The 13,342-nt window shown below is 42.0% G+C and overlaps 1 pseudogene; it reads right to left on the minus strand.

The window, feature by feature from the left end:
• Positions 1-9,866: 9,866 nt before the first annotated feature.
• LOC130830899 (stabilizer of axonemal microtubules 2-like) overlaps positions 9,867-13,342 on the minus strand; it is a 39,173-nt pseudogene continuing 35,697 nt past the window's right edge.

The raw sequence follows: 13,342 nt of genomic DNA on the forward strand, positions 1-13,342 counted from the left end.
CTTTTTTGCTAAGGACAGGATCAAGAAAGTGGACAGCTCACAAAATGGGAGAAAATATTTTAAAATCACATATATGAAAGGGAGCTTGTTTCTAAAGTATATAAAGAACATTCACAACTCAATAATAAAAACACAAATAACCTAATGAAAATATTGACAAAGGATCTGAATAGACATTTCTCCAATAAAGATCTACAAGTGGCCAATAAGAACAGGGAAAGGTACTCAGCATCATTAGTCATTAGGGACACGCTAATCACAAAGAGAGAGAGTAGCAAGTGTTGATGAGGACATGCAGAAATTGGAACCTTAATACGTTGCAAGTGGGAATGCAAAGTGGTCTAGCCACTTTGGAAAACAGTCTGACAGTCCCTCAAAAGAGTAGATGTATGGTTACCATGTGACTCAGTAATTCCACTCCTAGGTACATACCGAAGAGAAATGAAAACAGATTCCACAAAAACTTGTACATGAATGTTCATAGCAGCATTATTTATAACAACCAAAACGTGGGAACAACTCAGACCAAACCCATAATAAAATTCCAAAAATGGGAAATAACTGATGGATAGATAAATGTATATTTGTGCAATGGAATATTCTCTGGCCATTAAAAAGAATAAAGTACTACTATATATAACAGTGTGGATAAACCTTAAAGACATTATGGTCAGTGAGTGAAGGCAGACACAAAAGACCACATATTGTATGATTCCACTTATATGAAGTGTCTACCATAGGCAAATCTCTAGAGACAAAAGTAGATTAACAGTTGTCTAGGCCTCGGAGGAGAGGCCGTAGGAGGAACTGGGAGTAGCTGCTAAAGGGTCCAAAGTCTTCTGGGAGGATGTTGATAATGCCTTTTAAAAAAGAAATTATTATTTATTTTTGGCTGCGTTCAGTTTTCGTTGCTGCATGCGGGGTTTCTCTAGTTGTGGTGAGTAGGGACTACACTTCGTTGCAGAACACGGGTTTCAGTAGTTGTGACTCGAGGGCTCAGTAGTTGTGGCGCATGGGATTAGTTTCTCCGAGGCATGTGGGATCTTCCAGGACCAGGGCTGGAACCCATGTCCCCTGCATCAGCAGGCAGATCCTTAACCACTGTGCCACCAGGGAAGTCCTGGTGATAATTTCTTAAAATTGATCATGGTGATGGCTGCACAACTCTAAAAGCCATCACAGTAAGTCCACTGCATATGAATGAGGTCCATTCTGAGAGCACATTCTTAAGTCCAGTTTGCTCATAAGTCCAAAAAAGTTAGCCTGGGTACCCAATTAACATAATCGGCTGTATCATACTGCACTGTAATAGGTTTACAATACTTTTCACACAAAAAATACCTAAAAAACAAACACAAAAACCAAATATTTTAAACCTTACAGTACAGTACCTTGAAAAGTGCAAGAGTCCAGTAAAACAGCTGGCATACAGGGGCCCATTCACATCTTGAAAGTTCCCAACTTGAAGGTTTGTATGTTGGGGATTTACTGTAATTTGTATACATTAAACAGTGACTTTTAGGCTATGTGAATTATATCTCAGTAATGTTAGTAAAACAAAACAAAAAACAAACAAAAAAAAGATCGATGAGGGAAATTGCTCAACTAATGTGAGAAAAATAAGTAAAATCAGAGCCCAAACTCACAGCATACACCAAAGTAAATTCTGACTTGATTAAAGTGCTCAGTGCAAAAGTGATTAAACTGGAATAGAACTATTGGGATGGGAAAGACTTTTTCAAGCAGGAAACAAATTACAAGGAAAAATTAATAGGTGTTGTGAGTACAGAAAAATTTAAGAACTGCATGTCAAATTTTTTTTCTGTAATTGAGCTCACCTCAACATACAGCCCTCATTTTTATCCCTAGCAGGGAAACCCAGACTTGGGTGTAACTTATGGATTTAAGCATAGTCATTGCTGAACCTAAGTCTGGTCAATTACAGATTGGCCCTGTCCTTTCTCCTTCTCCCCAGAGGTGGCCTAAGTTCCTGGGGGCAAAGAGGAGGAAGGAAAACTCAGGTATCTATCTGGCTCTGAAGGAGGGCTGTCTGGTCCTCAGAGCTGGGCTTCCATCCTCCCCACCTTCCCTTGGGGACTGCGGATCCCTGGAGCTAGTCTTTGGCAATGCTGCCACAGCACGTGGGTTTGGAACCCCAGCATGTGTGAGCTCACAGTGTTGTTTATATTGCATTGTGCTTTTGTTCCAGGGTCCTGGTCGTTGCTTGGGTCGCACTGTGAGGATGCAGCAGCATTGTATCATGTGTCCACACCCCAGCAGTTCTGAGTCTGGCTGTGATGACAGAAGGAGGTACCAGCCCCGCCCTAGGGCAGCACACACCCTCTCCCACCTCAGATAGTGGCTGTGACCGCCTGAAAATGGCATCATCTCTGCTGTGTACCACCTCTCATAATGGAGAGTTGCTACTAAGTGAGGATTTCTCATAGTGCTATCCTCAATAGTGTGTATTATACCAACTAGTATGTAAATACTAATTAACATGTACTATTTATAATTACAAATCATTTGGATGTTGAACATATAGAGACACCCCAAAGAGAAAGAAAAAAGGAGCATTGAGAATAGACACAGGTATTTTTCCCTCTATATACAAAGTTGATGAGGCCTAAGAATATTTCGTTTAGGTTTACAGATTAAATCTGTAACCTAGTGTTTTCAATGAACTACTTTATTCCTTTGTTTAGAAATTGTTTAATGAGGACATTGGAACTGTGGGTTAACAGAGAATAAAATTAACTTTTATCTTGTTAAATGCCTTAAACAAGAAAAAAATGCTTTTCTCTTATACAAAAGTCTGAGCTGGTAGATGGTTTAGGGGTAGAAGAGCTTTGTTCCCTGAGTCACTCAGAGATCACCCAGACCCCTTCCACCTGGCGACTCTACCACTCCAGAGGAGTGTGCTCCAGCCAGAGAAAACAAGGAGAGAGCCACAAGGGCACACTAATGGAGAAGTATGGAGTTCTACCACTCTCTTCTTGTGTAACCTTGGACTACCTAAACTAATCTGCACAGTGGGGTATTATTGTCTGTGTGACATTATGGTTGGGAAGTTTTTTTTTTTTTTTTTGAAGTATACTTGATTTACAATGTGTTAATTTCTGCTGTACAGCAAAGTGATTTGAATATATATATATATACATATATATATATATATATATGCAGTCTTTTTTAAAAAATACTCTTTTCCATTATGGTTTTTCATAGGATATTGAATATAGTTCTCTGGGCTATACAGGAGGACCTTGTAGTTTACCCATTCTGTATATAAGAGCTGACATCTGCTAACCCCAACCCTCACTCCATCCCTCCTCCAACCCCCTCCACCCGCCCTTGGCAACCACACGTCTGTTCTCTTATGTCCATGATTCTGCTTCTGTTTCATAGATAGGTTCATTTGTGCCATGTTTTAGATTCCACACATAAGTGATACCGTTGGTATTTGTGTTTCTCTTGCAGGTCCTGTAGGGCACCCTGTGGCCAGGGCTTCCAGTCTCGGAAGGTCGACTGTGTCCACCCCAGGAGCTGCAAGCTGGTGGCTGAGAGACTCTGTGTGCCGAGGGAGAAACCCGCGTCCTGGCGGCACTGCCTTGGGCCTTCCTGTGATAGTGCATACACTTCTCAGGTACCACAACCACCCCAAAGCCTTGTCCAAACCAGACCTCATGGAGCCAGCCTTGTCAGCGTCTTGTCCACGGGGCCATTCTGAACAGATGTGGTATCTTGGGACATTAGGAGATTAGCTGCTTCGATGTGGGTGCAATTCGGTGTTCTTTAGAGAAAAAAGACAGTGGAGTGAGTAGGGTGGTCAGTGGCCGTCTAGCAAGCCTCTCCCCAGACTCCCTTCTGCCTGGAGTCTCAGCACCTCAGACAGGGCTTCTGTGGATGGGATTGGGCAGGTATGCAAATGTCCTGAAGTTATATGTGGAATATAATCATATATTTCTCCAGGGAGCAGGGCCATAGCTTTGGCAAGGTTTCCCTGGGGTCCATGACACCCCTAAAGCTAATGTTGCTGTCAGCACTGGGAGGAGCAGGTGGCCTGAGGGCTGTGAAGTCCCCGGAGGGCAGTGAGAAGCCACTTGTTGCAGCTAAGGAGTGAGTCCAGGGCACTTTTGACTGCAGTGCAAAGCAGTGGCCCTAACCCAAGCCTAGTTTTTCCACTTCACTCTATGATCTCAATTTCTGCTTTTCATAGAATCAAGTGCTTTTTTTTTAAACTAGGTCTCTAATGAGCTGTGTGTTAAATGAACATATATATATAGTAGGAGACTGCACAGACACAGCCCACTACTGTAGGTTTGTAAAGCATCTTAATTTGTGTTCGCTAGACCTCTACAAACAAAAGTGCTGTCAGTCGTGTCAAGAAGGATAAAACTTTGGGAGGGGGATCCTAATGCTGCTGGGAAGATAAAACAAATATGTGGAAGCTCGTTTCCCCATGTAGCTGGTACAAAACATGTATTTCTTAAAAGAACAAAAACAAACAAAAGGAAAACAAACAAAAAACCAACTCTAGATTCTGCAATCAAACAGAAGTCAGTGCAGAATCACCACTGTTAAAATTTGGCACTGTCATTTCCCCATGGCTGGTTTTTAATTCCAGCTCTTTTAAACGATATGTTCCAGGACTAACCTAAAATACAGTAGCAGGCAGGCCATTGCACTTGGGACCTCCTCGTGTTCTTCTAATCAGGAATTCACCAAGATCACCAGTGCATTGTCACGAACTGCCTCTCCCTGTGATTTGTAGTCTAGTCCAGAGTAGGACATCCTGAAGACTTGGGAAACACAGCAACAGATGACTTCTCTCAGCTTTAGGGTTGCAACAGGTTTATAAGGCATTTATATTTTAGAAGCTCTGGCCAGTAGTTGTTAAGATGCTGGCTCTAATGGCATTTTACAGATCCTTACATTCAGTCTGTGAAAAGCACACTATCATTCTGGACAGGCTTGTAACCCTGATTGATCCAGGGATCCTGGGGGGATGGTATCTTGTCCTTGCCGGTAGAGAACCTATGGAAGAAAACACAGGGTAAACGTTGTTGCCATTTTCACAACTATGGAAATCAATCTGTGACCAAATGAGGCATCTTGGAAATCAAAGGAGAGGGAAAGTTAACCTTTTCTACTGATTTTGAAGTATATTCAAAGTGTTCTTTTAAGAGCCGTGAATGAGACTTTTCTAAGCACTATGCTCTTGCACACAAACAGAAAAATCAGCCTTATTAGACCTAATTTATGCATAAAATAGTATTCCTAAGGATTCGTATTTTGGAAAAATTATACAAAAGTAATCTATAGGAAACATGATAGCTGAAAAGAGTTGTTTGTAGTAAACAATTGTTTTCATTTGAACTGATTTTTCAGTAAATCCAAAGCGAATTAGGATTGGGCTGGAAGGTACAGTTGGGCTGAGGGGTTAGTGTTAGGATTTGGTGAGTATGGTTAGGGTTCGTGTTAGCTTGGGGGTTGGGTTAGGCGAGGATAATGGGAGGTAAATTAGGGTTAAGGCTAGAGTTGGCTCTGTGCATTAGGGTTAGGTCAGAGTTGGTTTGGGTTTGAATCAGCCAGTGCTGGTGTTAGTGATGGTGTCAAGGTGGAGGTTACGTTTGGAGTAGATGCTGCTGCTGAAGGAGTTTGGGACTAGTATTCTATTGTACATTCTAAAGCTGTTTGGTGACGGGGCTCTTTCCTTAACATCCTACCAGTTATGGCTTCAGATGGCACACAACCCCAAATAAAGGGTCATACTTGTTTACTTGGGGCCCCAGCTGCCTGTACACATGCTGCCTGTAGCCTGTGGCAGCAGTGTTCCCTGAAGCAGGTGTGCTGACCTGGGTCCCTGGTCACCCACATGTGGACAGTGGGGTCTGGCTTTGGATCTGCCTGTGGACAAGCTCGCTGAGCCTCCCTGCGATATCCTGTGCCCCAGGCCTCCTGTTCTAGCTGCAGGCTCACCGACACTGGGATGAGCCCTGAGGGGTGCGGAGGGCGTGGTGGTGGGAATGGGGGCGGGGACGTGACGAGGACGCCCCAGCCTGTGAGCTGTTCATCCTCCACCGCACTTGATAGTTGAAGTCTTTTTAAATTAAAAGAGAGATCGTTTGTACACTACTCTTTGTATATATTCATTATATGACATAAAGGTGCAATATTTTATTTTGTACAGTATGTAATAAAGACAGGGGACTGTATGTAATAAAGACGGGACATATATTTTTCTTTTTAACAAAATTTCTTATTGAATTGCTTCACCTTTGTATTCAAAGTTGCTATTGTTCATTTGCCCTTGTACTTTTGGTCTTATCATTCAAATGACATTCCTGTGTACTGGATTTTACTACCGTTTCTATCACAGAAGAGTTAATGTTTCTCTTTCATACCCCTGACTAGGAATTCAGATAATAAATGTGGCACCTTTGATTATTCGGTGGCACCCTTCTAAATGCAGTTGACTCATTTGTATTCTGTTCTTGGTGGCCTTGGGTATGGTCACCTTGGCTGACTCTTTGTGAGGCCAGGGGCAACCCTGCTGGGCTCAGTGTCCTGGGCTGTCCTTTGGGGTGTGGGTTACAGGATTCAGAGCAGGTCACACAGAGGTTCGTTCTCCCGCCTTCATCCCAGTCCTTTACTTCCTGTGAATCATAGTGAAAAGAATGTCAAGGGCAGAAGGGGTGGAAAGAAGTTCCAAATGGACAGCCTGCAGCAGGTGTGGAAGTGGGTGGTAGCTGGGAGAGCAGGAGCAGGAGGAACTAACACCCTGTTGTTTTTGGCTATTGTGAGGAGTTTAGGGACGGATTTGAGAGGTCTGCATGAGGAGACTTGTTAGCAGCGGTTGGTGAGTAACTCCTTTCAATACCTTGCAACTCTTACACAGTTGATGGGTTTGACCTGCTTGGGTCCACTGACACACAGATTTCTACGACTAGTGAATACTACACTATCCTAGATTTTTTTGAATATGTGGATGCAGAACCGTGGATACGGAGGGACTGAGTATACAGAGCACCAACTACAAGTTATACAGGGATTTTCCATGGCAGGGAAGGTGGCGCCCCAACACCCACATTGTGTGAGGGTCAACTGTATAGTGCTTCAAGGTCAGCAGTGAGTCTTTCTAGAAAACGTTCATGCTGTTGGAATTGAAATTCCCCTTCATGCGTCATGGGCCTTGGCGTTTCCAAGGTCACGTGATGAAGACAAAAATCAACCATTTCATAGCAACTTGTGAGCCTGTGTCAACCTGGTGAGGCTGAGCCACGCAGAAGAGGAGCAATCTCAACAGTGCACCTCCTTCTCTCCTTTGCTTTCTTTCTTTCCTTCCCTCCTTCCCTTTTTGGCTCTTTCCCTCTCCTTCCTTCCTTTCTTCTCCCTTCTTTCCTTCTTCCCTCTTTCCTTCTTTCCTCCCTCCCTCCCTTCCTTCTTGATGTTCTATTGGACACTGTGAGCCTTTGAAAAGCACATTATCAGCACTCTTTTTAAACAGCCTTTTTGAAACTTGCTAATGATGACGTTTCGCCTTCCCCTTCTCTGATGAGTGTTCAGAGGTCTCCTCTTCCCTTCATACTACCAGGCTCCTCTCACACAGCCATTCTCAGAGAGGGCTTTAGATAGTTTTGTATAAAATAAAGCTTGTATACCTGTTGTGGTAAGGGGTGGGGTATGGGATTCCTAACCTCTGACTGGTGAATACGCCCCTCCTTTCTTCCTTCCATGCAGTCTTTAATAGTCTTTAGTTTTGAGAGCTGTGTTAGGTTCACTGCAAAGTTGAGTGGAAAGTGCAGAGTGACCCTGTACCCCCTGCCCCCACACGTGCACAGCCGCCTTGCCTGTGAACAGCCTGCACCCAAGGGTACATGTGTCACACGGGGGACTTGACTTTGGCACAGCACAATCACCCAACGTCCATGGTTTCCATCAGGGTTCACTCCCAGCGTCGTTGTCCCTGCAGGTTTTATAAACGACAAAGCCTTTCTTTCTCGTTCTGTGGTCTTATTTTCTACAGCAAGGATATTCAGGGGGACAGGGTGGAGATGGCATGGGGTGGGGGTGGAAATTTCCTACTGCCGTTTTGTCTCCAAATGTCCTCCTTTCTTCATCAGATTCAACCACGTTTGGGTTCGTGGAAATTCATTCTAAATCTGGCATTTGGTTAAATAATACTATTACTAGTTTCCAGTGCTGCTACAATGTTGTGTGACTCTGTGTGCGTGAATTATGTATAGCTTAACCTAGAAAAGAATTTATGAACAAGCTTTCTTTCCCAGAGAAAATTGGTTGCAGAAATGATTTCATGAAAATTCATTTAGTGATACTTTATTAATATTACTAGACATATAAAATTCAACACAGTTTTCCCTAATTAATGCGAAAGTAAATAAAACAAACTACGTCCACATAATGAAAAATATTTTAACCCGATGTTGACAAACTCATTCTCACTTAAGTATATATTTTGAAACAATTCTACAGCTACAAAAGACTAAACTTTAAGATAAAAATAATTGTTATCCCATAATGCATCATTGATCAAAGAAAAACCACGCACTAAGAGTTTAATTCGTTAGGAAATTCTCAGCATTTATACATGCAGCCTGTTCTTTCTACTTCACTTAATGGCACCATTGCTTCCCTCCTTCCCTTCTTGGCACTTCTCTTCACACTGCAGGAGGAGGAGGACATAATTGTGCCCATACCGAGCTTGGGTCTCCTGCACTGGTTCTGGGAGCAGCAATTAGGTGCACAATTACCTGCGGTTACCCTGAAAATGTTCTTCACAGTGGTCAGTCATTCCTGAAACTACTCTTGCAAGTGCTGTTTCCTTTTTGGAAATCCTGTCGTTCAAACTACATGAATCCCTGCATCCAAGCTCTCCGGTTCTCTGGAACAACTTCTAGGGTGCTTGTGAAACTTTAAACTTCAAGACTCTTCTCAGAAATCATACTGCTTGTAAGCTGAAAGCAGATTAGGTTATTTTACAATCCCTGCTATGGGCCAGAAAGTGAGTGTTGAATAGTTAATTCTCCTAATTTGAAAAAGCATAAAACAGGTACAGAAAAAGATTGTGACTTATTAACAACCCCTGACATTTGGTTAGACTTTTACTGTATGGATTACAATAGATCACATGACCTGATGCTCAGAGCAAACTTTCTGTGAGGTAGGCAGAGCAGATGAAGACACTGAGCCTCAAAGACAGAGTCACTTGCGTAGGGTGGCACAAGCAGAAACTGGTGTCATTGGCACTTGAACTCAGGTGCTTTGGTTCCCAGCCTGCAGAGCCTTTACTTGCCACACCACAATGCCTCTTACTAACTTGAACATGGCGAGGAGCAGTGCAGCTATCATAACACCACCAACCAAAACTTGACTCAGGGTGCCCTATGCAGGGTGCCTTGAAGTCTAAGGAGAAAAATACCATTGTCTTGAAAGAAGAATCCGTGTATCATTTTCAATGGTGTTCTACTTAGCCCTAAGGCACTTGATAAACGAGATCTCATATGTGAATAACCATGTAATTGCCATAATTATAAACACATACAAATGATAATAGACTGAGATAAGCTACCAAACAGTATGCTGGGACTAAAATAGTTCAGATGGGAACGTACATTATTCAGCTCTCGGAAATGCCTATTAAAAAGCAATCTTGGTTAAAATATTAATACAAAATGGATTTTAAAATCCTGATTTCCTATAACACATTTTCTAAATTTCTTGTTTAAAAAAATTAAAAAATGATTTGTTTTAGCTCTCATAATTTTTTTTCTACTATAGAAAATTGGTTTCGCCCTTGGGAAACCAACATTCTGTTTGGTAGCTTCCTTTTAAACATGATTCGATGATTAGAAGGGCTTCCCTGTGGGAGCGATCTTGTGGAAGAATTTATGAGCTCAGGAATTTGTGTTTTCAAAGATATAACCTGGAGGAGAAGAATAGCTAGCAGGGCAGATTTCCTGTTTCTTTGGTGCATACTCTAGAGAGGCCATGGTTACATCATCAAATGGAATAGAACTCTTGAAGGAAACATTTACAGGTTTGCAACTCTCTGTTGGAATCAATTCACGTGGCATGTAGTGAGGTCTGAAAGTGCTCAAACCATCAAATTTTCCAGATGGGTTGGGAACCAGCTGCTCCTGCTTAATAAGTCCTTGACCACAACTTTCCCATGCTGAAAAATCTTCCTTCATGGTGCTTTTTCCTTGGAAAGGAAAACTGTGATTTTTTTTCTATGAGAAACTGGCCTGATGGGAAGAACACCTTTGGCCTGATCTGGAACATAGTCGAGGTGGCTTGTGCTGTTTAATTGCATGGTACCTGTGGGAGGGACATACTGTTGTACTTTCTTGACTTCAGGTGGTGGGATTTCCCATGGTTGAAAACTGTCACGTAATTCAGTGCTTCCTTCAAGTTGAGCACATTGGGCCACTCAGGTGTATGCAGGTCTGCAGATTTTTGCAGTTTCACCAACAAGACCGTGAAAGTCATGTCGATGAGTTGTGAGATACTCGGAGGGTTGGTTGGCTGGCTTGCAAACTTCTTTTGGCCTTGCAAACTTGAATTCTAGCTGATGAGGTATGTAATGAAGGTGCTGACTTATACCACCATTAAAGGGGCTGTAGAACGTTTGACCACAGGGCTGGGTTTAAAGCTGTGCCTAGCTTTATCTCCCAAGGGACATAGTCATCCTGAAATGTAGTTGAGTTTCCAAATTTCACAGTAGGGGGATAATAAGTTTGTGCTGGTTTATGAAGTACACTTTTCTGAATGTCCCAAGCTCTTATAATATCTTGAAAATTAAAAAAAAAAAAAAAAAAAGAGCACGTTGAAACACAGGAAAACAACCACTCTCTAAAGGTCATGCCTGACTCCTCTCTATGCCGTCCTTCTGTTTCCTTTAGAAACCTGTACACCAGTCAAGTATAACGTTTCCCTGATTCCCCTCAGGTTTATTTTTTTCTTCACTTCCACTTTCCTCTTCCTAGTTCTCCACTTTAATGCATCTAACTTTCTGTGGTCAGAGTCTTCTGATTACACAAGGGAATGGAACATCTGAACCTGATTGTTGATACTTTTGAAAACGAAAAGCCTGTGTTTTGGATGAAGACAGAGTTTAGGAGATTGTGGTTGCATTCGCAGGAACTGGTTGGGATTTTTGCTATAACTTATAAAATGCTAAAGTAAAACATAAAATCTCAGGATTAACATAAACTCAAAGGCCCTGATGTGTGGGCAAAAGTGATGTGGACATTACTCCTTCCTTTGGAGGGACTCCTCAAAGGAGAGAAAATTTCAACTCCATTGTATCCTAGGAAGCCTATAGGACTCCCTGAGCAAACATGCAGGACACAAGGTAACTAGACAATTCCAGAAAGATCACTGGCTTCCACTTTTCCTCCTCAGGAAACGGACTTCCAGGCATTCCTGAAACATAGAGGGTCATCTAGAGGTGAAGGGCCCAAATGGAGTGCTTTCTAAAGTGTTAGAAATTGTATATGGAATTTAGAAATGAACATCAGAGCTGAGTCTGGGATTTAGTGTTAAATAACCTTAATTCTGCTTCCCTGCAGCTTACCTAGACCATGGATGGAAAACTGAAGTGCCTATATTTCAACTGAGGGTTATTTAGGTTTTCCATTTCTCCATGAGAAGGGTAGAAAGCTGAGAAATACTACAGAATTGACTTCATTCCAAAAGATGTATTTCTAAATACCAAAAATTAATTTATTAAAGACAGAAGATATACAAGATAAAGAATTAGACTCTAGGCTAATGTCCAAGCAATGTTTATTGGAAAGGCCAAAACTCAAATGCTTATTATGTGGATACCTCCTTTGAAGAGAAAAATTCCTCAACCATAGGCATTTGTGCCAAGATGGCCAAGTTTTACACCAAATGAATACTCCCACCACCCTCAAGCTAAGGATGTTTGAATAAGAGTGGATACCTGACCTAAGAACAGGTGATTTTTTGGATAGTAGAGAGCTGGCAAGAAATAGCCTGGCAAGAAGAGATGACCTGGATCAAGCACATTCTCATTCTTGTGAACCTGAATTTGAAAATACGGGGCCAGATAAAAGTGGGAGAAGAATGTAAAAGGATGCCATGAAGCAGAACTGGAGAGCTATGGTGAGTTGAAGATGTCAAAACAAACTTGTAAGGAAGCAGAGATGATATATAGGCAAAGGAGGCCAGTTAGTAGAATGGCAGCCAAAGAAGATGTGTAAAGGGAAGGGAAGATGCTGTCAGAGAAGCCATGTAACTCATGGCAGAGATGGAGGGAGTAGCTCTTCCCTCAAGTTTCTTCTGTACCTGATAGCTTTCCATTTCCAGTTCACATGAAGTTTTACCATAAACTTGCTTTTTATTGAGGCACCATGGCGGAATCTCTGTTGTTTGCAATTTAAAGTATAAAACTATAGCACTCTTTTTCAGTAACTAAAAGGCAACCATAGGATGTTACTGAGGGTCTATGTGTCCATCTAAACACACAGGAAGAGCCCTTGTTGCTATAATGTCTATGAGAAAAAGATGTTAATTTCATGAGCGAACCTAAATAGAAGAGACTATTTCTCCCTTACCAAACAACTTTGGTTTTCAAAAAGGAAGCAAGAATTTGGAGACTGAGAGACAAGGTTTGAACAGCATGAGTAACAGTTTCAGATAACTGCAGAAAACTGACTTGCCTCCCATAAATATTTCTGTGCTCATCTGCCTGGAAAATTGATTATTTGTTCTGGAATATTTTTTGATAACATTCTGGCAATACCTTTAAGACATCATAGTCTTTATTAATATCATCTGTTCTTAGTATCCTATGACACTCATGGAAAAAAAAACATAATGCCATCTACATCTAACAATGCAGTCTGGTCATTTGGCAACTACAGTATTGCCCTTGTGAGAGAAGGGCAACCCAGTTTCCTCAGCTCATTCTTTTGCTCTCTAGTCACTAAACTCTAGGCAGGAAGTTTGCTTTCTTCTGAACAGTTTCAAGTCCATGAGGTGCTTGTGTGTGTTTGCTCACCATGAACATTTGTGAGCAGAGCTGCATCTCCATTCTTTCCATAGTGGGCTGTGGTCCTCAGCTGCATATGGGAGTTCTTTCTCTTGGCAGTTGGGACTCTGTTCCCTGTGCTGTCTTATGGCAGCAAGGAATTGGGACCAATTTTCATAGTCAGGGGGTTCCCTCCTTTCTTTCTCCATCTACACATCACCAGACTGGCCTCACAGTTTTAACCCTGCCTGTAAGCTGATGACTCCCAAACTAGAGTCTCCACTCCAGACCTCCCTTCAAATCCAAGCCAACATATCTATCTTC

The sequence above is a fragment of the Hippopotamus amphibius genome, chromosome 11, assembly GCF_030028045.1.
Source record: "Hippopotamus amphibius kiboko isolate mHipAmp2 chromosome 11, mHipAmp2.hap2, whole genome shotgun sequence".
NCBI lineage: Eukaryota > Metazoa > Chordata > Mammalia > Artiodactyla > Hippopotamidae > Hippopotamus > Hippopotamus amphibius.